Source organism: Pogoniulus pusillus, chromosome Z, assembly GCF_015220805.1.
Source record: "Pogoniulus pusillus isolate bPogPus1 chromosome Z, bPogPus1.pri, whole genome shotgun sequence".
Taxonomy (NCBI): domain Eukaryota; kingdom Metazoa; phylum Chordata; class Aves; order Piciformes; family Lybiidae; genus Pogoniulus; species Pogoniulus pusillus.
Window position 1 is genome coordinate 58263259 of NC_087309.1, and position 23141 is coordinate 58286399.

At 39.2% G+C, this 23141-nt stretch overlaps 1 protein-coding gene across 46 annotated transcripts in view; it reads right to left on the reverse strand.

The window, feature by feature from the left end:
- Positions 1–23141, reverse strand: part of PTPRD (protein tyrosine phosphatase receptor type D) — a 1747466-nt gene that overhangs the window by 784670 nt on the left and 939655 nt on the right. The window lies entirely within an intron of this gene.

The following is a 23141-nucleotide window of genomic DNA, read 5'->3' on the forward strand; positions in this document are numbered from 1 at the left end:
CACCTTTCTCAATTAACATGTAGGTTTTCAATCAGTTTGTAGTTCTATAAAATTTCCTTGAAAGAGATTTTTTCTTAGTCATCCTGCTTTCTTGTTCTTAGCTGCTCTGAATTCTGATGACTTTTGTACCTTATTGTTGCCATCATAGCCAGTTTACATTAGATACTTTCCAAACACTGTTTGGAGCTGTCATGGAAGGTAGCAAGGCCTTTAGCAGGCTTCATTTCTGCACAGTGCGATGGCTCACATGAAGCCATACAATCGCAAAAACCAAAACAATATTTCCAGCAGCTACAAGGCCCCTGGGAAGATTCCTCCCTAGGAAGGGTAAAAGGTAAACATTGGCTGTGTTTTGAGAAAAAGGCTTTGATTCCCATGGCACCGCTGGACACCTGTTGGGGGCTGACCCCTGGGTGGTCTTACAGGTTGTTTATGGTAAGAATTGTCCAATTATATAAATTCATTATAACTTTGTACCAATCTGTAAAATTAACTTAAAATCGCCTGAGCTGACTGAGCACACCTCTTTTGAAGACTATAAAATGCCTTAATCGAGGATCTTTTTTGACTTCCTCTACACTCCCTACTCTTGCACCTCGAAACCTCTCGCTCTCAACCCTGCTGAATGACACACTGCCTGCACAGCCTGCTCGGCATGGAGCCAGCAACGCCTGATCCTCGGAGGCCAGGGCTTACCTAGGCCCAAATCTGCAGAAGGCTCGGACAACACCCTGAACTCAATAATACTTCAAACCCTGTTGAAACTGCTTTGAACTGTGACTAACCAACAAACTTTTACTTAAAGACTGAGCAACTTATCAAGACTCAAAAGAACTCTCTTAAAAATCACAGACTCTCTTTATTTTAGTCATTCCTGCATTTTAATCTGTGACCGCAGACCAAAGAATTTACGTGGGATAGTTATAGATAAGTTTGGGGAAGGAGATTTTCCGTATTTTAGCAATAAATCATTTAATCCTTTACAAATTGGCCTCGCATGTTTTCCCCCATAAATTCCCTTAAACTACATTCTAGAACAGGAGCCTGAAATAGTAGGGCTCAAAGGTCAGGAAAGACAAATTATGAAACATTATTTGAAATAAATTATGCATGAAGATGAAATTTATTTATTACAAATCACAACAAATTTCAGGAGATTTCAAAATGTTTCTAAATTTATTTGGCCCTTATAAACTTCCTGAGTGATATAGCAAACAAACCACAGTCTTGACTTTTCCTGTAAGAACCTTATTCTTTCTCCTCACAAAAAAAAAAAAAAAACCCAAAAAACAAACAAACAAACAAACAAACAAACAAAACCAAAAAACCTCCAATGCAGGCAGGTCCACACTGGAGAACTGAGTTGCAGTGAAAAGAGCTGTTCTTTGAAACTACAAAAGCAAATGGCCTGTGCTGGTGGCCAGCAGCCAGAACCACCAGCACAGCTCTAAATGAGGTATCTATGCATCATTGGTCATTTGCTGAGACCACATCCCTCTCATTAAAGAAGCTCTCATGAGCTTCTGAACAAACACACAGTGAAAAATGTCCAGGACGTTTTAGTTTGTGAAGATCTCGCCCAGGACATTTTAGTTTGCAAAGGACTTTGCAGGAAGGGCCCTGAGAGCAATGTCAGTGTAGGAGCTAATTTGAGTTGGTGGGAACCCATTTCAGGCTTGAAGGGTGAGCTCAGCTACTTATTGTCACTTTCCATGAAGAGGACCTAACAACTAAGCCAAAGCCATGAGCAGAAAGAATATGGCAACTCAGAGTTCCAACACAAACATGCAGCTATGCAGGTCTTCAGTTGCAGGGAGTGCCTGAGCCTAGCACTTGTACGAGAGACCAACAGAGACAACAACTGTGTGTGGGGTGACCGGTTGAATGATCTGCTCAGCTGTGTGCAGAAAGGTAAAGTGGAAAGTTTAAGGACTGTGACAGGGTGATAGATTGATGGAATAACACCCTGAGGCAAGTGCAGCAGAAAGAGGCTACATGGGAAGCAGGTGATCCTCTCTCCTCTTGCCACCAGGCAGACTGAAGTGACTTAAGAGACGTGAGACAAAGATGTGGATGTGGGTCCATTCATTGGGTAGCCATCCTCAAGTATTAGAACTGCTTGTATTAAGAAAAAAAGACATGCAATTGTTGTAGGTGATTCTCTTCAGAAGAAAACAAGAGGGTCCCATATGCCAATAAAAACCGTGTGATAGGGAAATCTACTGATTGCATGGGCCTTGGGTTAGAGACATCACCAGGAAACTCCTTGATCTGTTTCAGTCCTCAGACTGTTACCCACTACTAGTAATGCAGTAGATGGTGATAAGGTTTGGGACAGAAGTCCCAAAGTCATTAAAAGGGACTTTAGGACACTGCAAAGACTAACTGAAGGATCACAAACAGAAGCAGTGTTTTCTTCAATCCCTTCAGTAGCTGAGAAGAATACTGAAAGGAATAGGAAAAAAACCCACTTGATTAAGACATGGCTCAGAGGCTTCTGCCGCCAGCAGAATTTTTGAGTTTTGGCCATAGACTGGTTTAGAAGATACCAGGCCTGCTGCCAAGAGACAGAGAACACCTGTCTCTAGTGGGGAAAGAATCCTGGGCCAAGAGCTGCTGGGACTCATTGAAAGGGCTTTAAACTACACTCAAAGAGGGATGGATATGACACCAGGTTTGTTAGAGAGGAACATGGAAGCAGCATGCCAGCACCCATGGGACAGTATGATAGTGGGGTCTTGCACTTGGCTGTCTCAGTGAATGTGGAGTATGATGTTCCATGCTGCAGTAAAGACACAGAAGGTGATAAGCAATTGAGAACAGTCTGGAGGGAATTGGGGCATTTCCTTTGCGATGGTTTGAATCAGAACAAAACCATGCTAACCCGGCTATTTTTCCAAAACAGAAGTGAGGAAAAAGTAACACACAAAAATTCAGGATTGAGACCAAAACAAGTGAGATAAGAACAGATTTACTGAGAAAAATCAGATAACATAGTACAAAATGCCTAATTACCTTAGGCTACTTGCAGAAAAGGTACCACACAAAGATGCAGTGAGTAGAAGCAAGAAAGCCAAAAGTCCAAGCCAGAAAACTACTCCCTCATCCCTCCATGTTCCCCCACCATCCTGGTGGAAAAGACCAACACTCAAAAAACCAGAATTCAGAAGGAGCAACTGAAACAAAATGCCTCTCATGTTACAATCTGAGTTTTAAGCCCCGTGATACTTTGTTTCAGCCTGTACTTTCATTTTTGAAGCTGGCATGGCTGCATGATGGTGTGAGTACAGCAGCACATTCAACATGCAACTCATATCTGTGACATCACTCCAACAAGGTAGCAGCACCATTAGCCCAGTATCCATACCAATGCATGCCACGTGGGCAACAAGCAGGATTGTGATGGTTTGGGGGTTACCCCGCCCCCCCACACTTTTGAATTTGCCCCAGCTAACTCAGACGAACCCTGGGAATATAGATGAAGCAATTTATTTACAGTTAGCAGAATTTACAAGCAGCTATTTACAATATATACAGTTATATACAATTATATACAGAAATATACAAAGGATAAACAATACAAAAGCACAACTCCCCTCCCAGAAACCTGAGTCCCCAGGAGGGGCTCTCAAACCCCCCCAACACCTCCCCCCGGCCCCTCTCAACCTTACCCCAGTTCTCAGGAAGAAGAGAGGTGCAGCCAAGAGGTTAGGGAGCAAGGTTAGTGGGAGCAGGGTTAATGAGATGTGACCAGGTCTAAGGCAAAAGCAAGAGTGAGAGACAAAATGGAGAAAAAGTCTTTCTTCTTCCCAGAGTTCTCAGCGAGACTGTGAGAGAAGTTGACATCAATTGTTTTCATTTCACTGCCCGTTATCAAGTTCTTTTACCAAAACATTCCAGCTTGCTTCAAACTAGCACAATCCACCCCTTGTCTACTTCGCTCAGAGTATCGCTCAGAATCATCCAATCTAATCTAAACCAATATTTACAATAAAATAATATATACAAGTTCAGTTCACACTTCAATCAGATGTAGGTGATTCAAAAGCTCAGAACAGGGACTCCCAGGTGATGTTGGGTTCGTGCTCACGTACTGTAGATTCTATCGTAGACTCTCTCAGTGTTGGGCGCCAATGTTACCTAGAACAGAAAACTCCTAACAGCTTGAATTTAAACTCTCTCAGCTAAGGTTAAATTTCTCTGTGGAATACACTGGATTTCACCATTCTCCTGCATTACCCAGTAGGTGTGACCAGGACCTTCAGCAGATACCACCCCTCGGACAGGTTTCCCTTCACCCGAAGGAAAAAATACCCAAACAGTTTTCCCTAACAGATTCTTCTCACGTACAACAGGAACTTTATCACCGTCTACTGTTTGGACCAAATCTGATTGTGCAGGTCCTGCTCTGTTTACTGAACCTCTACTATTTACCAACCAGGTAGCTTCTGCTAAATGTTTGTCCCAGTTTTTCAGAGTTCCACCCCCTATGGCTTTTAGGGTGGTTTTCAACAAACCGTTGTAACGCTCAATCTTCCCTGAAGCTGGTGCATAGTAGGGTATGTGATAGATCCATTCAATACCATGCTCTTTGGCCCAATTTTTCACAAGATTGTTCTTGAAATGAGTACCATTGTCTGACTCAATTCTCTCTGGAGTTCCATGTCTCCACAAGATCTGTCTCTCCAAACCAACAATGGTGTTACGTGCAGTAGCATGTGGAACTGGATAGGTTTCCAACCATCCAGTGCTGGCTTCTACCATCGTTAGCACATACTGCTTGCCAGAACGAGATCGAGGTAAAGTGATGTAGTCAATCTGCCAGGCTTCACCATACTTGTACTTTGACCATCTCTCACCATACCATAAGGGCTTGATTCACTTAGCCTGCTTAATAGCAGCACAAATATCACAGTCATAGATGACTTGGTTGATAGCATCCATGGACAAGTCAATTGACCTATCACGAGCCCATCGGTATGTTCCATCTCTGCCTTGATGTCCAGATGAGTCATGGGCCCACTGAGCTAAGAACAGCTCACCTCGGTGTTTCCAATCAAGGTCAATGTCAAGTTCAGAGTTAGTATCAACTTGAGCAATCTTAGCAGCTTGGTCTGCCTTCTGGTTGTGTTGATGTTCCTCAGTAGCTCTGCTCTTAGGCATGTGTGCATCTACGTGCCGCACCTTCACTGGAATTTTCTCCAGCCTTGCATCAATGTCCTGCCATAGATCAGCACACCAAATAGGCTTTCCTTTCCTCTGCCTACCATTCTTCTTCTAGTCCTTTAGCCAACCCCATAGAGCATTGTCTACCATCCACGAGTCGGTGTAGAGGTAAAGGATAGGCCAATTCTTACGTTCAGCCACATCAAGAGCAAGCTGGACAGCTTCTACATCAGCAAACTGCAGGTCACTGTGCAGTGAGAAAACTATGATATAGCTATCATTGTGAAACATGGTGGAATGACTTTCATGACTGGAGTGCTACATCTCATGGCTAGAAACATTTCATAAGAGGCAGGCAAGGAAGGTGAGTTGGGACTGTGGCCCTCTATGTCAGGAAGACATATGGTTATCTACATCTTTTCTCTCTTTTCTCTCCTTTTACTTCTTGTTTTCCTCTCCTTTTGTTTTACCACCCATCTTTAAGGCTCAAATGACCAAGAGCTATCACACAAAACTCCTCAAATCATGCAAACTGAGCTCATCAGGCACTTGATGTTGGTTCACCTTAATTCAATGCAAAGGAATTTTTGAGTCTAGTGTAATCTCTCCACTGCCCAGAGTTGTCTCAGGAAATTGGGTCATGAGAGCTGATTAATATTCAATTTCCTCCAAACTCAAGACTGGAGAATCCCAAACTTTAAGGTATCATGTAAGAGAGCTAGGAGACCTGCATATTTGATCAAGGAACTACTGAATAAACTTAAGTGGAAGAAGAAAGTATATAGTACATGGAAGAAGGGACTGACCACTTGAGAGGATTATGTGATTGGTGTCAGAGAACGTAGGAATGCAGTCAGGAAAGTTAAGGCTATACTCATATATGGCCTTCCCCCAAGCCATGTGCCATGCCAAGCATGATAAGACACAAACTCTGGGCCAGAGCATGTCTGGGTAGAAGACAGATCTTTATCTGTTCTGGAGCCCAGTTCTATCATCTAGGCTTTGGAAATGCTCTCCTGGTGACATGTGACAAAATTTAAACATAGTTATCATTAAAATGGGTCAGCTGTAGAGTAAACAAGCTCTTTCTCTTGGATTTTCCCCTACCACACACATGGATTAAGCAGCTGTAGTAGTTCAAGAGAATTCTCTGATAAAAAAGGACAAAAAGAAAAATTCCCACAATCAGCAAAGAGCATTGTGAGTATTCAATATATTTCTAAGTCCTCAGGAAGTCACTTCTTTTTGTAAGTGGGATATTACTGATTCTTTTGGATCTATCTTTTCCAAATACCATTTTCAAACTATCTATAATCATTCCTATTGTGAAGATAAACCCCAGCTATACTACCAAATTGTCTTGGAGGGCCTGTAGGCCTGAAAAGAGGTTTATTTATGCCTATGCATGGCTGGACATGTTTTTCTGCCAGGACCCCTGGTTGTAAACAGGTTGTGTAAGCCCCCACACACCCAGCTTGTGTTTCCCTGGGGTAAGTACATGTGATCCCCATATTTGGGAAAGCCTAGGCAAGTAGCTTTTGCCTACTATGGTAATGTTTGGCTGATTGTCAACCTGATTGGTCATTCTAGTGGCCAAAGAGGCTATTAATCTTGGCCCACATTCAATAAATAGGAGTGCACAGGTAAACAATGTGCTATGACTTGCAGCTCAGCTGCTCAGACCCGTGTTCAGCTGCTTAGATGCTACCTTGATAGGTCAGCTGCTCGGACCCCCTTGCTCGGACTCCATTGCATAGCTCTGATGCTCAGAGGCTCAAACCCTTATACTCTGACTCACTCGCAGCTCGCCTGTCTGCGTATCTTAGATGCAGAGCTCATTTAAGCCTGCATGTCTATATATGAGGAGACTATAGTCTCCATACAGCTGTGCACATCTGCACGTCACTGTGTTATCAGAACCAAATCCTGTATTGCCTTTACCTATGGAGCTCAGACTCCCAGCAGCCGCGCACACTTTGCATGCTTGCTGCCTATCATTGCCTGGTAAGCACCACTGCCACTGAGATAACCAGGAAACAGACTCTGGATTGTCTGCACTCATGGCCTGAAAGCCACATGAAGAACTGTGCCAGAGACAGCACGATATTCTCCTCTTACATCTGAGATCCTGCCAGCTCAGAATTCCTGGACAGAAGCATCCAGAAGAAGCCAGGAGCACAAGAGCAGAGATTGTATCTTCGCCAGGAGAACAAGGTCAGAGACCAGTCATTTCCCCACAAACTGGGAAGATTCATCCTTTCCCCTCAAGCTGGGAGGATTCCATCCTCAAAGTCCATGGGCAGAGATCCCCTGAAGTTTGGACACTGGCACAGGCTGTGACATAGGCCCAGAGGGTGATTATTGATTAGTAAGAGTTGTGAGTAAAAGCTTTAAAATCTCTGTAATATAAGTTATCTCTGCCATAGAGCAGAATCAGTTTCAACCTGCTCTGCTAGGCAAATAGCATAGAGACCCCAAATGGCATTAAGCCATGGGAAAAACTCCTCTCTCTGTTTATAGTTTGAAATGTTTGCTAGTAATTAATAAGTTTCTGTACATATCTGGGGGTGCTGATTGATACCCACCTGAACATGAGCCAGCAGTGTGCCCAGGTGGCCAAGAGAGCAATGGCATCCTGGCCTGCATCAGGAATGGTGTGGTCAGAAGGAGCAGGGAGGTCATTCTGCCCCTGGACTCTGCACTGGTTAGACTACACCTTGAGTACTGTGTTCAGTTCTGGGCCCCCCCCGTTTAAGAGGGCCATTGAGATGCTTGAGCATGTCCAGAGAAGGGCAACGAGGCTGGTGAGAGACCTCGAGCACAAGCCCTACGAGGAGAGGCTGAGGGAGCTGGGCCTGTTTAGCCTGGAGAAGAGGAGGCTCAGGGGTGACCTTATTGCTGCCTACAACTACCTGAAGGGTGGTTGTGGCCAGGAGGAGGTTGCTCTCTTCTCTCAGGTGGCCAGCGCCAGAACGAGAGGACACAGCCTCAGGCTGTGCCAGGGGAAATTTAGGCCTGAGGTGAGGAGAAAGTTCTTCACTGAGAGAATGATTGGATACTGGAATGGGCTGCCTGGGGAGGTGGTGGAATCATCATCCTTGGAGCTGTTCAAGGCAAGATTGGAGGTGGCACTTGGTGCCATGGTCTAGCCTTGAGCTCTGTGGTAAAGGATTGGACTTGATGATCTGTGAGGTCTCTTCCAATCCTGATGATACTGTGATATTTCATCCTAGAATGTTTTCATAACCAGCCATATTAATATTAATATACAGTGATTGGGGGTGGTGAGAGTTCAGAATATTGAGTTTAACAAATATATATTTTTTATATAAAATTATCTTCCCCCAATTAATTTCTCCCCTCTGCCAAAACCGGTATAGGTGCTGAGAATCCCCCTCCATGACACAAACCTTTATAAAACCTTTCTAGTAAGAGATGTCCTGCCTAAATGATCTTTGAGATCCCTTCCAACCTAAACCACTCTATGATTCTATAAACTTTGTATCACATTTCAAGGGAGATGGAGAAAAAATATTTATAAATAAGTATACTATTATAAATTTCTTGTCCTGTTCCCCCTTATTTGTAATAGAAGGCCAATGGCATTCTGAGTTACATTATAAGGAGTGTGGCAAGCAGGTCAAGAGTCTTCAACTTTCCACTCTGCTCTGCCTGGGTGAAGACTGATTTGGAATACTGTGTCCCATTATGGTCTCCCTGGTTCAAGAAGGACAAGGACTTACTGGGGACAGTACAGAAAAGGGCTCTAAGGATAATTAGGGGACTAGAACATCTTCCTTACAGAGAGAATTGGGTTATTTTATTTGGGAAAGGAGCCTGAGATGGGATCTCATAAATGTTTATAAATACTTAAAGGGTGATTGTCAGGAGGATGAGGGTCAGTCTTTTTTCATTGGTGCCCAGTGACAGGACAAAGGCTAACAGCTCCATATAAACATGAGGAGGACTTCCTTTAATTAAAGAGTGACAAAGCCCTGGAACAGGCTACCCAGAGAGGTGTCTGAATCTCCTTCTCTGGAGACATTCAAAACCCTCCTGGTTGCATTGCTGTGTGACCTTCTCTAGGTAAACATCTTCTGAGAAGCAGGTTGGACTGGATGTTCTCCAGAGGCTTCTTCCAATGCCTACCATTCTGTGATTTTCTGATTTCTTGGAAGAGGAATAAGAGAAAAACTTGTAAGGCAATGGTAAGTTTTAGATAGAACAAAAAAAAAAAAAAAAGGTTCATGGAAAGTAGGATTTAAAACTCTTCTCCATTTTGATGGTTTCAGACACTACCAGTACCATGTCCACATGAAATTACATGTTTAAAACTTTCTAAATCAATTTGTCCATCAAACTACATTCCTCTGGGATCTTATAGTTCTCTGAAGACTAGAAGTTTATATAATCCTATTCAAAATGTTTATTTTCAGGTAGAACTTCAGCAACTGGAGCACTTGGTTTGGCACATATAAGGAGGCATTTAGAATATAGAGGAAAAGGAGTTGCTTGATAAATGACTACAAATGTTAGTGAATCACTAGATTAAATGTCTACAAAGGAGAAAGAAATATGCCATCTAGATTAATTTTTTTTGTTTCAATTAAAAAAAATCAGTTAGCTTATAATTGACAATTTATTCAGATATTTTTGGACCTTAATACTCAACAGATGATCATAACTTTTTTTTTTTTGTTGCAAGACAGATCTCTGCAGAAATAGTCTTCAGAATGTTTAGATTTCTGAAGAAAGTAACCTCATATTTACATTTAAATAAATCAGATGAAGATTGTAATTTTTCCTATTAGCACCTCTGCAGGAGATAAAAAAAAATAAGAACATTTCCTTTGTATCCTTCTGCTAATTAATCTAACTAGATAAGAAATGTCAGAAAAGTTCACCAAAACATCAAGAGAGAAAGAGAGAAAGAATGAAAGGAAGAAAGGAAGAGAGAATGAGAGAGAAAAAGAGAGCGAAAGAGCGAAAGAGAGAGAGAAAGGAAGGAAGGAAGGAAGGAAGGAAGGAAGGAAGGAAGGAAGGAAGGAAGGAAGGAAGGAAGGAAGGAAGGAAGGAAGGAAGGAAGGAAGGAAGGAAGGAAGGAAGGAAGGAAGGAAGGAAGAAAGAAAGAAAGAAAGAAAGAAAGAAAGAAAGAAAGAAAGAAAGAAAGAAAAAAAGAAAGAAAGAAAGAAAGAAAGAAAGAAAGAAAGAAAGAAAGACTGATTTTGTTCGTTAGTGCCCTATGTCTTGAACCCACATATCTGTCTGCCATAGAAGAATGACAACAGTTTGATAACATTGCTGATAGGAGCAAAAAAGAATTCCAACCACTGAAAATTCAAGTAGAGAGTTGAGTACTGCATTCAAAAGTTTCTCTTGTTATATAAACACACCAAGCTATGGGAAGTGAAACTCTTCTCAGCAAGTCAAGATTTTCATTTTCCACTCTTTTTGCTCTGTGGCTTAACTTGATGCAGGCAAGAAAAGTACAGAAGTAAGGCTTAATTGTGAATGTTTGTTTCTTTGCATTTCTCTTACACACATTGGCTACCTCTTCTCCAAGGTTATGCTGCTCCAGCTATTTACAAAACTTCTGCTCTGATTCACTGAGGTAGTGAACTGACTTCAAGAGAAAACTTGCCTTTCCAAGCACAATTTTAATACTGTACTTCCTCTATTATTGGAATTGTGACTGTTAGAGCTTCATTACCTATGAGACTGGACTGAAAGCCTGGATTTTTTTTTTTTTTTTAAGGCTGAAATTATGTGGGTCTTCAAATTTTCTACATAATGAGGCCTTGCATGATGTCATCTTGGATGCTGCCTTTCCTTCAGTTCAATACTTGTATCACAAAACTATCTGCCTGCTCTGGTTAATGGGGATTGGAACTATGAAACAATCTGAGTCCCGTGACTGACTAAAGAACTATGAAAAACTTTGGGCTACTGGGTCTGCGCCATCATTTTTTGCTCATATTTGACTCCAGTTCTGTAGTCTCAATTTTCTTTCCTGACTTTATGCCTTCACAGTATAATTGTCCTTGTGACCCTTCATTATCACAATTTAAGTGTGACTTCAGTATGTGGATGTCTTTAGCCGTGTTCATTCTATAAACGAAATAAATGTAGTGGGATAATTACCCCATCATTATTTCTCTATGTGTAGTGACAGTTTCTACAAGTAATTGCAGTTACCTGTTGTTCTTAGCTGGTTTCATTCCTAAACATACTTTTATTTTCCTGTGCTGTCCATATTTATTCTGAAATACAAGTCACTGAGATGAGGATAGATTGGATTGGATAAGATTTTTATACTGATCTTTTTAATAGGTTAAAAAAACAATCACATAATTTCTGTATCACCTGACTCACTGCGTGCTTCCATGCAGACAAACCAATATAATACAGGGAATTGAACGAATTTTTATACTGTGCTTTGTTGTTTTGTTTATTCGTTTTCATGCAGATAAGAATTGTGAAAGAAGTCAAACATTGAATAGCACTGTAAAGGGAGATTTTAGAATGCAGTGATAGAAAATTGTTGCAGGTTGTGTGTTGTATATTTTCAAATGGTCTTTCCTGCAATGGGCTCTTTCCTTCACAGATCCCAATGAACAGGCGAAATACCACACCACAAGTATTAGTGTAATGCCAGCTTCATACTTGTGGTATTAGCCTAGATAAACTGTATTATTTCATTCAAGTGGCTCACAGTCATTCTTGGTTCAGACTATGACTTGTAAGTCTATGTCCCTCTGCTGATGAAAGCATTGTTCTTCATCACAATACCAGTTGTCTTTTAATAGGACTAGCATGGATATTTTCTGAGATTTGGTGCCTATTCATTACATCACAGGCAACAATAGTATTTTGTCCTCTTGAGGATCCTGAAAAAAATAATGCTTGGTTAGAATTAAATAGCTTACAGTGAACAATAACCACAACCTTGTTACTGTTCACCTTTTTAAATTTTTTTTTTGGGGGGATGTGTGTGTGTGGCATGTGTGTTGGGAGATTTTTGGTTTCTTTTTGTTTGTTGTTTTTTTTTTTTTTTTTAAATTATTTTTCTATGTCGTAATTGGTTAAAGCAAACCTGTCCAACTACCCAACATGGAAGGGAGGGAAAAACAATACAGAAAAAAAATATCCAGGTTGAGACAGAGTATGGGAGATAGGGAGTTTTCTGAATAAATGAGATAATAACACAAATATACAACTACTTTAGTCTATTTCCATAAAAAGCACAGCAGAAAGCAACAGCAAGCATAAGCAAGCAAGGTAAAAACCCAACCAGGGAGCTACTCCCCAACTCCTCTGTGCCCTGCTGTCACCTCATCGGAAACAAAAAAGAAGTCAGGGTTACAAAATACAGAACCCAGAATCAGGAAGCCTCCCATATTACAGTCTGAACTTCAAATCCCATAATATTTTGCTCCAGTTGGAGCTTTCATTTTGAAACTGGCATGAGGAAGGATGGTTTTGCCTAACAACAGCAGATTAAAACTCAACCTGTAAGAGTACTCAACTGCAACAATTAATAGAAAGGTTCGATTTAGCTAACATTTGGCTAGCATTTGGCTAACTAAAAAGGTTTAATGTGTACTCTGGCCTATTTATATAAGGAAAACTTTTATTATCTTCAACTCAAAAATGTGAGCTAGAATCCCAATTTTTTCGGTAGTATCAACTGCTGGCTTAATATTTAAAATATCAGATATAAATAACTTCTGCATTTGGAGACCTGCTAGCATATGAATTATAATATCTAGGTCACTGCCTGTTTAAAAGATTACTATCTTCAAACTACTGTAAAGCCTTAAGCAGACCTTCCAGTGACCAGAAAGGCTATCCTGAAACATTTTTGGAATAACATAAGTACGTATATTTTGGATGCAGAAAAAAAAACAACAAAGAAATCATAAAGGAACACTTCTAGTAGAAAATTATATTTACCTTTTAAGCCATTACAGCATGTTTTTTTTCAACATAATTTTATCCCCTTACTAAATTAAAATGAAATTATTAATTTTATCTGAGTCTTAGTTACACAGTTGTGGTTTTACATGCCAAAAATATTATGGGAGTTTAACAGGTACTTCTAAATTTCATTGCTATAAACTTCTAACTGATGCCCTCCACTCTGTCCATGCTGTGGAAAACTAGAAGAGGATAGAAAATAAGAAAATTAGACTAACCATTAATTCATCATATATTTCTAAAATTCACATCTTTAACTCTAAACGGTGGATGCCTGTGGCTATCTGCATTCAAAAGATACTAAAGCAGTGTAAAAGGAATGTACTGAAAAAAGTTAAGACTTCACAGCCTGCCTGAGAAGACACTACTGAGCTTATTTAATCTAGAAAAGTAAAGCTACAAGGAAATATCACATCTCCCTATAAATTAGTTTCAATTGTTTCAATTGGAAAAGACCTCTAAAATCATGGAGTTGAACTACTGTCTGACTCTGCTGTACCTGGTGCTAACCTGTGTGCTTTAACACCACATCCATGCTTCTTTTGAATGCCTCTAGGGGTGGAGATTCATCTCTCTCTGCAGGAAGCCTATTCCAGTGTTTGAGAACCCTTTGGTGAGTATTTCTTCTAATATCCAATCTAAACCTCCTGTGGTGCTACTTGAGACCGTTTTATCTCATTCTATCACTTGTGACTAGGGAGAAGAGACCAATACTCATCTCACCACAATCTCCTTTCAGATAGTTGTAGAGAGCAATAACATCTCCCCTCAGTCTTCTTTGGATGAAAAAATCCGAGTTCCCTCAGATGCTCCCCATAAGACTTACTCTCCATTCCTTTTACCAGCTTTGCTTGCCTTCTCTTGACTTTCTCCACACCTCAATGCCTTTCTTGTAAGGAGAGCCCCAAAACTGAACACAGCACTCAAGGTGCGGCCTCACCAGTAGGAAATGCAGAGTGACAAATACTGGTCCCATTCATCACACTATCTGTGATACAGGCCAGGATAGTGTTGGCCTTCTTGGCCATCTGGATGCATTACTAGCTCATATTCACATGTTTGTGATCAATGGCCCCAGGTCTTTCTATGCTAGGCAGCTTTCCCACCACTCCAGACTTTGATCAGGAGGGTGAACAGTAACAGATCAGGAGGGTGAACAGTAACAAGACATAAATAATTGAAGAAGATTTTTTTATATGAAAGCACAGATACAAAGTAGCCAGTAATAAATTTCTTTTTTAAGTGTAACTTTTTGAGCATCAAATTGCTAAAAGAGACAGAATAAATACATGGAGTTTGGATGGTACAAAGTAAGCATATCATGGTTTAAATTTGCAACTGTGTCATGAAGTTATATTATCCATTTAGTTTCCTGTGTAAATATATAAATAGCTAACTATGTATTGCATTTAAATGAAACTTAATATGATTTAAAGTAAGTAAGCCAAAAGACAGTGAAAATAAGTGTTGAAATACCTTTGTACTAGTCATTATCTTCAGTGAATGGACCATAATAAATGGATCCATCCATAACAAGCCAGTAACAAAGGACAAGGAGAAGACATCTGAAGGTTTTTTAGAAAACAGGAATCTTTCCAAAGGGCTGGATGCTACATCAAGGAAATCTTTGCAAAATCTAGTACAAAGTTTCACTTTAAGAATTGAAAAAAAAAACCAAACAGCAAAACCCAAACCATAACAAAATAAAAAACAACCAACTGAATAAAAAAAAAAAAAAAAAAAAAAAAAAAAAAAAAAAACAAACCCAGGGACTGTCATAACTCCAAGCACAGTTACTACAGTATTTTTTCCCCAAATAATACAGAATTATAACTGAGTTACACACACTGGCATAATGAAGATCTGAGGCTGTCAGCTACATTTGTAAAAACAGTAATCCAAAATCAGATCCACACACATTTATAGGAGCCTTAGAAAAAGTCTTATAAAGGCCACGGTAGGAAAATAGGGCACAGAGAAAAATACTAGAGTTTTTAAAAGAATAGAAAACTTGCACTCATGCTGCATCATATAAGCCTTTCTTTTAAAAACAACAACAAAAACAAACAAAATTAAAAAAAAAACACAGAAAAAAAGAGAGAGAGAGAGTAACCAGAAATTACCATCAATAATGGTTTATTTCTCACAAAACAAGCCAGGTGCTGGACACAGCTGAAAGAACAGATGATGCACTGCAATATCTCAAAGAGGAAGGCAAAATGTCAAAAAGAGAAAAATGACCTTGTTGTCATTGTGTGACATAGCTGAAAACATTTATACATCTGAAAAGGCATCTGAAATGTACATCATTGGAGAAATATAGCACTACTATTTTGTGTTTTTCCCTTCACTTTTTTTTTTTAACAGTATAAAGTTGTTGGTACCCCTAAATGGGATTCAAACAGCTCAATATATTTAATGGAAATGTAGCTAAGAAAAATGTTCCATGTTTTGTGAAAGTATTTAGCACCTGTTGTCTACCTGTGATGGAAAGAAAATATGAATAAAAAGCTTTTGAATAAGTGATCTTGCTTAAAAATGGTGAAATTATAATTTAGAAAAAGCAACATATTCCACAAAAACACAGAAACCAAATACCTAAAGGAATTTGTAATTGTCTGTGTGCATTGTATAATCTCTGAGACAGGTGTCAAGCATCTGTTCATACCTTGCTTAGTTACAATTACATTAAACAGAAACCAGAAAAATCCCATGTATTACTGCTTTAGTTGTAAAACTGCAACACTCACTTTCACATTGGAAAGCAAAAAAAAAAAAAAAAAAAAAAAAAAAAAAAAAAAGTCAATGAATCGATTCTGAATATTTGAAATATTTATGCATCACATACACAACTCAGACAAAGTAAAACAGCTGCATTCTTAACCCACAGTCATCATCAACATACACTGTGCCATTTAACACTTGCAAAAATTCTGGATGGAATTCTGTATGGATGCTAAATTTGAGGGGAAAGTTTTGCCGGAAAATCCGTATTGTTCCCCATTTTCCATAAGTGACTGAAATGAAGTGGATCATTTTGCACATGATACTGTCTTTAAGAGATATCAAAAGGCTCACATGGAAAGTAATTTGAGAACTTTTTCAGAGAACTTTATCTGAGAAGCTGGTACTGTAGGATACTCAGGTATATGAATGACTGTATGGCAGATGATAACTTGAATTTACATTATTTACTGGATGTTGTAGAGATTTAAGACTTCTTCTGCCATAAGTCTCTTGAAAGCAACAGAATTCCTTCACTCTGTGCTGATCACCAGCCAAGTTCAATTTCCTTCAATAGTATGGCCTGGGCCTTTGATGATTAATTATAAAATCTGTGTTTCACTGAAATACTGATTTTCATTTTACACATTAAAATAATTTTTAAAAATCTCAAAACAATTAGGAAAATAAATCTCCCAGACACAACCTAGTTACATCCTGCAACAAGAGCGCAATGCATTAATTTCTTTGCAAGACACTAAATAAAGAGAGAGGCTGTAATGGGCTGAAGAACTTCCATTCCGTCTCTTCCCCTTACCCACCCAGAAGGGGCTCAAAGCCTCCCTCCCACTCTTCCTCTCTTTACCAGACTGAAAACAAAGCAACCAGCAAAGGTTACTTCGTTATCTGTTAATGGAAGATACTAGAGCGGAGCAAGGGAGAAGGGAAAAAGTGTTCTGAAGCAAAAGAGGAGCAAATTGTTTATACTTGGCTTTTTACCCTTTTTAGCAAACCAATGAATGATATAGATGTTGTAACTATCTTCTTTTTACAAACAAAGATCTAATTTATCTTATTAGAATATTCCAATTAGTCTCAAACCACCACAGAGGCTTATTGTTTCTTCACAGAAAGAGGAATTGCTTTATTTTAACCTGTGACACAACATTGACCTTGGTATTTTGTTGTTTTGGTTTTTTTTTCCTAACATCCAGCCCATAGCTCCCCAGACACGACTTCAGTCTGTGTCCCCTTTTTCTATTGCTGGTTGCCTGGGAGAAGAGACCAACTCCCACCTGGCTACAACCTCCCTCCAGATAGTTGTAGACAACAATAAGGTCACCCCTGAGCCTCTTCTCCAGGCTAAACAACCCCAGCTGCCTCAGCCTCTCCTCCTAGGGTTTGAGTTCCAGGCCTTTCACCAGCCTTGTTGCCCTTCTCAGGAAAAAGTTGAATTGATTTAGGTTACTTAAACGTTTTGTAATTTGTGAAGCAGGCTGTAGTAATTGTAGTTAACTACAGAGCAGAAAAGTAATTTTGCTATCTTTCATATCTTAACATAATATGATTTTTTTTTTGGGAGGGTTCTGATGGAATTTGTGCCCTACCTGTTTTTTATGAACATTTTATAATGCTTTATTAGATTAAAAGGTAAAGTGAATGTAATGCTAATGTGTAAGACACAATAAACTCTTGACCAAAAAAAAAAAAAAAGAGATAAATGAGAAGGCACCACTGCCTTCTCATACAGTGCATAGATATCTCTGTGTCTTCCTTACCAAGTTGTGAATATTTTTGAACATACATTTAATCTTAAAACATGTAAAATTTCATAGGAAAAATTAGGCCCACGTTTTTTATTTGAGCATAAAATAATTTTGATTCTGGCTCTTTTTATTCTTTTTTTTTAAAATGAAAATTACCACTAAAACACATGTATAACATTTTGAAAAAAGAGTCAGAGAGCAACATAAAATATTTTTGCTTTGACTTTCAGTATGAATTCCACAAGTCCTGGTCAACAAACAGGACTATAATTCCATATGTGTTTTCACAGAAATCTGCATTTATCGTACTAAGTGATGATATTTTTTATATTTCTGCAGGAGAAAGCATATCTTGCAAAGCTTGAAAATGCAGCTTCAAGATACCTATCAGTTCTGCATCACCTCATTTTGTCGGTTCGAATTGTGGTTTAAAATTCTTAAGCACATAGTGATAATGTATAAGTAATAACAGTAAAGCAATGTCAGAATTTATCACTCATCTAGATGTTTGTTTAGATCTTCTCACTTCTTAATCTTTTTGATTTTCTGATTTTTTTTTTCTGAAGGAGATAAACTAAAACAGAAAAGGCTTTAAAACTTTATTCTGTGAGAACTGTTTCCATTTTATCTACAAGGATTTTCTTCCTTATGTGATTTTAGAAGTTGAAGTGTTCAATATAAAAATTACTACATAGACAAAACGGCACCAATGACCACAAGCTCACTGCATTACACAGTGCATAGCATGCTTCCTCTTTCTGAGCTGCTGTGTTATGTCCATAGTACTCAAAAATCTCTGTCATCCTGAAAAGTACTGCTAAGGACAAGATGACTGCTACTGCAGGATGCTGATAGTAGTATCTTTCAGTAGCGAGTATTAAGCAATTTATTTTACTTACTTTTTTCATATTTGTATGAGAAATTGCTTCATTTGAATAGAAAAAAATAATGCTTCTTCTTGGTAGTTGTTGACATGGACAGTTAATCATTATCATAACAAATTCATAATGGGCATGACTATGATTCTAACATGAAAAATATAAAGAATAATTTTGCAATAGAATAACTTTCACTTTCTGCTGTGATTTTCAGGAGTAAAACGCTCTCTCTTACGTCATCAAAATTTACTAGAAATGTCATAGATGCATTTCCTTCAGAAGAGTAAATCTTGACCCTGATGTACATTATGAAATATTATTTTACTACAACATTCCTGAAAGATGTGAACACTTACTTCAAAAGATGTGCAATTTATTCAGCTTGTAATTTTGTTGAAATGCCTGGTTTATTAATGTGTTTAAAGACTATGAATTTCCATGGTTTGAGAACTCACATGGAAGTTACAAATGATAATTCTTTAGAAGTGCAGAACAGAACATATATGATTATCATATTTGATAATAGCATTGGTTTTTATGTAGTAACATGTTGTCACACCTTTAGTAGTATATTTTAAGTATTACTCTTGAGGAACAACTTGTCAAGGAATCACCAAAACAAAAATCAACCAACCAACCAACCAAAAAAATCATCATCATCATCATCAACAACAACAATACCTCCAAACCCCAACTATTTTACAAGTAGCAACGCAATACAATTTTCACTGAAGGTTATGTATTAGATTGTGATATTTCTTACAATCTTGTAAAAGAAACATAGAAACATGGAATGATAAGGTTTGGAAATGGACCTCCAGAGATCATCTTATATAAAGAAGTATAAAGACCAGATCATTGTAAAACCAATCAGAATTAAAACACTATGTAGTACTTAGTAATGTGTGGGGTGTTTTTTTTTGTCAGACACTTGTCCAATATACAATCTCAATGTCCTCTACTCCAAAGGAAATGCAATTAATCAAAAAAGAAGAGGAAGCACAAAAGAATAGTCACAGAATATATGAGTATGTTCTTCGAGTGGGAATGAAATAAGATATATTTGGACAGAAATGGAAAATTGTAAACTTTCATTTCTGAAGGCTTATACAAGTAGTATATAGAACTCTGTTTTCACTCTGCAAGTACAGACAGTTTTTTTAAACACTTGCCTATAGACTCATGATGGATTTCAAGGACAGAAATAATATAAGGAAAAGAAATTATAATGCAATATTTTAGGAGTTATAAAGTAAACTCCCTTGCCTTGCCTTGCCTTTGCCTTACTCTCATGCTTACTCTTCTCCTTCCCTTTCCTCTTCCTCTTATCCTTCCAAGATCAATCCTCGTGTCTTAACTAAAGGCACAAGATTAAAAGAAGAAAAATACAACATAATTGTTCTTTGAAATATGTCATGGTAGGCCAAAACAGGCCCACTTTGAGTCCAGGCATGGTCACCAGTTCCCCATCCTCTTTCCAGAGTGGGGAGAGCCACAGGAAAGAGGATGAAGAACTTGGAGTCACTGAGTCTAAGGATCAGGGCTTGTTCAGGCTTGTTTTGCTCCTGTTTACATCTTGTGGTAAACAAGGTACACACACTTGGCTTGTCCCTGCTCTGTGCATTGTCCATGTCTTCACCAAATTTGGGTAAAGGAAGCCCATGGCTTCACCTAACATGGTTAGTTCTGACAAAGTGCCATTCTGACTGGTTAAGGGATGTGATTATTTCCATTGCCCATTGGACCAATTGAGACTCAGGCAATTGATAAATGTGAGAAAAGTTGTAAACAACTTTACTTGCTGCTTCAGGACCAGCCTTGCTGCTTAGTAACAAGTTTGTTGCTTCATAACAAGCTTTGTTTCCTGGAAAGTCTTCTGTGCCTCAGTTTATCAGGGAGAAGCATGACAGCCCACTCTGTAGACAACAAGTCTGCTGAAAACTGCACAAAATTGGCCAGCTGTAGTTCAAAAACCCCCTCAGCAGGTAACAACAGCCTAGACTGTGCAGACTGAGAGATCCAAGTACTCCTGAGTAAGCTGTATGACTGCCACTAGCAGTTACAGATGTTGAAGACAAGTAAGCTGCTCCTTACTTGAGAGTTTGCTTATGCAAACCTCATCACAGTTTGTGTTGTGAGAGAAAGCAGGTTATTGCCAAGCAATAAGATATTGTGCTTGCCTTCATACCTGTAAACCTCTGTGCCTCACCCAAAGCTCTGGAAGGAAAGCATCTGCCTGAGAACAAATCAAGACCAGGTCAGAAGACTGGACACTGTGAAAGACCTGGACACTGTGGAAGTCCTGGGAAAACTCCAAAAGCTTTCAACTATTACCATACCACCCCTCCAAGTGTTTATTATGCAGCCCTGGAAATCTGATGATACTAATTTGTGAGTAAATACTCCATAAAACCTCTTGGTAATAAGTTCTCTGCTTTGTCCGTAATAAAGGTTCTCTCTGCCTTCTCTGCTTTTAGCAGAGACAAGCCCCTCGAGTCCCCCTAAAGGGCAAGCAGTGTATTGCACTGCAAGAATCTCTTCCTAAAGCTTACTGTTTGTATTTTGCTAGTTTTGCTACATCGTTTGAAAATTAACACTGTTTATGTTTGCCTGTAGATATCCCCTTGTGTAAATAGTTACCGAACATCTGGACCTGTAAATATTGGTAATAAGTTCTAGACAACAATTTGATATTAATAAATATTTTCATTAAAATATTTTTAATTTTTTATTCATACACCTATGACAGAATGACTATAGAATAATCAACCTTTTTTTCCGTCTTTCTTTTTTTTTTTTTTTTTCACTAGCTTTTCTGCCTGTCTATCAACAAGGTCAGAAACAAGACCTTAGGGTAGATATACAGTGCTTTTTTATCCAGAAGAGTAATACTTTACAATGGACTTCAGTTTAACAACTGATAAATGTGAACTCTTATTTATTCTCAAGGAGTATTAGAATAATTCTCGTAAGTGTAAACTACTGGACTGTGCAATCTGCAGCCATAAAGACTGAAAAGGCTGGCACTACCCCAAAAACCATTATGGTAACAAAAGACAAAATATAATGTAGGTGGCCAGATGAAGGGCTCACAAGAATCAGACTAACAATTAAGCACTGCAATAAAGAGATGGTAGAACAGTAACTTCTCTTTGACTTTTTTTTTTTTTACACAGTGACAACACAAAGTTTGGTATTATTATATTGGTTTTCATATTAGTAATATTGCATTTTACATTGGGCAAATTATTATTATATTTCAAATTATGCTTACCAGAACCAATTTATTTCTCATGGAAACACAGGAAACACAGTGGCAAATGATGAATATCAAAAGATAGTTTATTCTGGCAATGACACAAAATCTAGGACAAGGGATTAAAGGTAATATTGCCTTATCAAAACCAGAAAGGTAACTTATCTAGTCTGTACTGTAGCTATAATTTGGTTAGATTACTGAAGTCAATTATTCTTTTAAAAAATGTTAGGTTAACTGTCAGAAAACTTCTGCATTAAAATGTGTAATAAGGCAATGAAACCCTGGACTACTCTGGACTCATTCCAACAGTTCAATATCTTTCATGTGTTGGGGGCTCCAGAACTGTACACAGTACTCCAGGTGGGGTCTGACTACAGCAGAGTAAAGGGAGAGACAGGCAAGGGAGAAAGGGCGGGGGAGTGGCTCTGTATATTAGGGATGCTCTGGATGTAGTGGAGGTAGAAATCAAAGATGTTCATGTTGAGTCATTATGGGTGAGACTTAAGGCGAAGGCCAACAAGGCTGATATCCTGGTTGGAGTCTGTTACAGACCACCCAACCAGGAAGAAGAGGTTGATTTATTACTCTTTAAGCAACTGGAGGCTGCCTCAAGATCACCTGCCCTTGTTCTGGTGGGCGACTTTAACCTACCAGACATCTGCTGGGACTTAAACACTGCAGAGAAGAAGCAGTCTAGAAGGTTTCTGCAATGTGTGGAAGACAACTTCCTATCCCAGCTGTTACGTAAGCCTACCAGGGGGGCAGCCCTGCTTGATCTGCTGCTCACAAATAGAGAGGGGCTGGTAGGGGATGTGGTGGTTGGAGGCTGCCTGGGGTCCAGTGACCATGAAATTATAGAGTTTTCAATCCATGGAGAAACCAGGAGGGGCATCAACAGAACCTCCACGCTGGACTTCCGAAGGGCAGACTTCAGCCTATTTAAGCAACTAATTCAGAAAGTTCCTTGGGAAATAGCCCTTAGAAACAAAGGGGTCCAGGAAGGTTGGACCTGCTTCAAGAAAGAACTCCTGAAGGCACAGGAGCAGGCAGTGCCACTGAGCCGGAAGATGAGCCGATGAGGGAGGCAGCCAGGCTGGATGGACAGGGAGCTACTGAAGGAATTAAAGATTAAAAAGAGAGTGTATCACCTTTGGAAAAGAGGGGAGGTGTCCCAGGAAAAGTTCAAGGAGGTTGCTAGGTCTTGTAGAGGAAAAATTAGAGAGGCAAAAGCCCACTTGGAGCTCAGGCTGGCCACGGCTGCCAAGGAAAATAAAAAGTGTTTCTTTAAATATATGAATGGCAAGAGAAGGGCCAAGGACAACCTCCAGTCCTTACTAGATAGAGAGGGGAACATAGTGACAAAGGATGAGG